Below are 4,045 nucleotides of genomic sequence, written 5' to 3' on the forward strand. Positions count from 1 at the left end.
ACCCAGTCCCCCAGAGTAACTCGAGTCTCCCGGAAATCATGTAGATTAAGGTAAGCATAAGAGACTTTTTAATTTTTAATTGATAGAAAGATAAGTATTTCAGTAAAAATAACAATGCATTATGGAGTTTTTAACAAGTATGCTAGTAAAATGTACGCGAAAATAGCAAAATGAATGGAAGGGAGGAAATGGAAGTACAGGTGACCCTTGAGCAACTCAGGGCCACTTACACGAGAATTTTTTTCGATAGTAAATGCCTCAGGGCTACACGACCCTGGTTGGTTAGATCCACAGATGCAGAACCGCAGATACAGAGGATAGGAGGGCTGACTATAAATTAGACGCGGATTTTTGACTGCGTGGAGGGCGGGTGCCCTTAATCCCCACGTTGTTTAAGGGTCGACTGTATATGAATGTATAGACCCTCCCACCCCCTACCCTCCACCTCCTCATAGAAACCCCCCCAACAGGGACACAGACCCCCCCAAGACCCAGAGCTACCCACGGACACACAGCTGCCCCCAGGACACAGAACCCCCAAGACACAGAGCGCCCCCCCACCCCAGGACACACACAACCGTCTTCAGGGACACAGAGCTCCCCCCCACACAGAGTCCTCCAGATCACAGAGCCCCCCCTACCACCACCTCCGCCCAGGACACACAGCCCCTGGGACACAGCACATCATCAAGTAAGGCTCTGGGCTTCCCAGCACCACGGAGCCAGCCCGTGGTCCTATTCCAACACAGTGGCCATGGAGGCAGGAGCGGCTGGCCCTAGGGTCCCCGCCCAGAGGGCCCTCTGGTCTCGCCTTTCATCTGCAAGAGGTAAGGTTGTTTCGTATGATACAGTGTTTCACTAGTAAAACAATCAGAGAACCTTCAGAAAGCTACCATCCATTACCCCCATTTCTAAAGTGGCCCACAGAGCAATGATAAAATTTTGCAGCAAGGAATCAAGAAACCAACAGACAATGCTGGCCAGCTTTGAGCCACACAAGGAACTGTCCTCCAGCAGAAGTAGAAAGTTAGCCTCTAACGCGGCAGACAGGCATTTTCTAGACCCGAGTGCCAAGTCCACTCCTGGACTAGACAGCCGTCTTCCTGTCATCTCATCAGGCACAGAAAGAGCACTGGAGATTCTGGCACACACAGCCTGGCCACAGCGAGCTGGGTCGGATATGAAAGCTCCCTGGACGAGGCCCCTCAGGCTGATAGGGGCAGCATAAAGGCAAGACCCTGCATGAACACAGTCCAGAATGGGGCAGCGTCCGAGCCAGCAAAGGCCAGACCGCATGCTGGTGCCTGAGCGGCTGCTGCTTTTACCAGCAACAGCTTTAACCTTGCTCAGTCTTCACCCCTTCTAGATAGGAGTTACTAAGACAGCAATCCTGGAATCACCGCTGCTCCCTGAGAGCATCGAACACAGCAAAGTGCTCTCCTACCACAAGCGCCAGTCTGAATCCTTTCCAACACCCTCGTACAGAAATGTCCCCGTTTCTTGACCGTAGGAGGTCTCCCTCATTGCAGTGAGTCAACTGAGTTCCTGGTGGTCTTTGGCTGACGACAGTGAAAGCACTTCTGGGCTGCCTCACCTAGGAGGGGTAAAGGCTGGAGCAACAGCAACTATGTTGGGGCAAGGTAGACTTTGGAACTCTTCCTTGTTGCCTCTGTCTTCCTCTCCACAGTGACTCAGAGGCCTCTGTACCTGGGCTGGTTCCACTGTTATCATGGGAAAGTAGAGTGAAAGAAGCAGTATTCCACAGTTGAGTTCTAGACTGAGGCAGGGAAGAGAAGGTAGGATTAAAAGCCAAAACTTGATTGGCAGGAGCCAGCCTTTTTTGAGAAGAAAGGTATGTGAGACTCCAGAGATCTGAAGAAGGAGGGCACAGATCCAAGTATTCCACTGAAGCCAGAACAGATGGAGCCAGACCCTGACCCCGAGTTCAGGCTGGTTGGGGAATGAGGGTCGGGGATCAAGGGTCAGAGGTGAGGAGTAGCAGGGCCAGTCTGACCCTTGCCAGGGTAGGGAACCATGTTGGGCACCCACTGCCTGTATGGAGAAGTGGCTCCCATTACCTACCATTGATCCATCTGCCCACTGCCAGGCAGAAGCATCTATATCAACAGCTGCCCTGTTCTGAGGCTTTGTCATCCTCATTCACTAGGTCACCATACTGATGACACACCCAGTGGAGGTCGGTGCCACAAGGGAAGCGAGGCCCAAGAGCATGTAGGGAGCGGGGAGTGAACACAGTGAACACAGGGTCCCGCCCTCCTGGCGGGTCTGGGTGCGTCCCCTGCCCCCATGACAGCTCAGCCACCTCCCCCCAGTTCCCCAATACATGCAGCTTCAGGCTTGCTTTTCAAATCCACATTTACTTTGATGACGCAATTCTCCCGCAAAGGGAAGCATCTCCATCTCCATCTCTTTGGCAAAACAAATATTATCAAGCTCATAATTGACATTTTTTCCAGATTCAATATTTGCTCGGATCATTCCTCATCAAAGTTGTAAGCTCTCTGTCTAGGAAATTATTCTGCATTGCAGTAATTTTCACAGGGCAATTGAAGACATAATTGTGCATAATATATTTTGAATCTAGATGCTTGAAAAGAGAATTACAAGCAGCTGGGACACAATTTGGTCTTCTTGTTTATACTTGGGGTGGATTTTGCCAGCAGTGAGGCCATGGAAGAAAATGGCGAAGTTTGAGAGCAGTTTCTCCAAGGTTCACTTTACATTTCAGTTTTGATTTCGCTATGCTCACCACCAAAACATGCATACTTGTACTTAATATGTTCTGTATTAGGGTTTGTTTTTATTTCACAGAAATGTCACTTTGATAGTACTTTCTACTGTGAAGCATAACTTATTTCCTTGTTGTGTGAGCCCTGGGGTGGCCATAACAAATTGCCACAAACTGGAGGGCTTGAAACAACAGAAATGTGCCTCTCACAGTTCTGGAGGCCAGAGTCTGAATCCAGGTGTGGGCAGGGCTCTTGGGGGCCCCCCTCCTGCCTCTTCCAGCTTCTGGTGGCCCCAGCTGTCCTTCAATTAAACAACGAAAAGGGACCAAATTTAGGCTTGTGACCAGGAGTCTGTCCCCAGCCTCCCCACCTCCACCGGCCTTGGAAACCTGCACCTTCTACTTCCGTGCGCCCTTCAAGGGGCAGGGGAGAGGGGCTCGCATTCAGGGTGGACCCCTCCTCGTTTCTGCTTGTGGCAGTCGGGGAAGTGACACCCCACCGCAGCCATCAGGCTTTGTGGTCAGCAGATCAGCCCTTCACTCTCCTCTCTCATCCACTGCCTAGCAGAGAGAAGGGTGTGATGGCCCGGCAGCAAGTCCTCCCAGGCCCGCAGCCCCTTGCAGAGGGACCGTCCCCTCAAGGCTTACCTGCTGTGCCCTCTCCTGCTCCCCTGTGCACATCTGTCCCTGTTGTGCCCAGGGGGCTGGGTGACCAGCGGTGGCCGAGCACATTCCTCCTCTCGGGGCCTCGGCTCCACCGTCTCTGAATAAAAGTGTCGCTCCCAATTCTAGGGTCCTTTAAATTTCTAAAAATCTGTAAATAATTAACAGAAACCAAGGACATCTGTGTGTTTTCAAGTTATTTTTTTTTTAATCCATTGTTGCAACCTCCGGCTGCCACAGAGAACCTAGTGGTAGAACCGGGAAGGAGACCCTGCCCAGAGTCTTGGCTGAGTCAGCTCTGATCTTTATGCTGCTGCCGGGAGGTGACAACCCGTCCACTGGGGCCAGAGTACCGCCCACTATTTCCGCAGACAGGCACCCACTGGACGGCCGGTCCTTCATTCCCCACTGTCTGCCTCTGTGTTCTTTTCAGGAAAAGACGTCCTTTCAATCAATGGCCCAGGGACACAGCCTTGTTGCCAACACCAGGCACTAGCACTGATTGTGGTGCCTGAAACAGGTGATAAAGCAAATGGAATAAAGGGCAATGGAAGTACACTTCTCCATTGAATGGAAATACAATTTTCCATTCTTTCGAATGGAAAATTCGAAAGAAGCAGCCAACAATTCTAC

Source organism: Balaenoptera physalus (genome assembly GCF_965194825.1).
Source record: "Balaenoptera physalus genome assembly, chromosome: 20".
Classification (NCBI taxonomy): domain Eukaryota; kingdom Metazoa; phylum Chordata; class Mammalia; order Artiodactyla; family Balaenopteridae; genus Balaenoptera; species Balaenoptera physalus.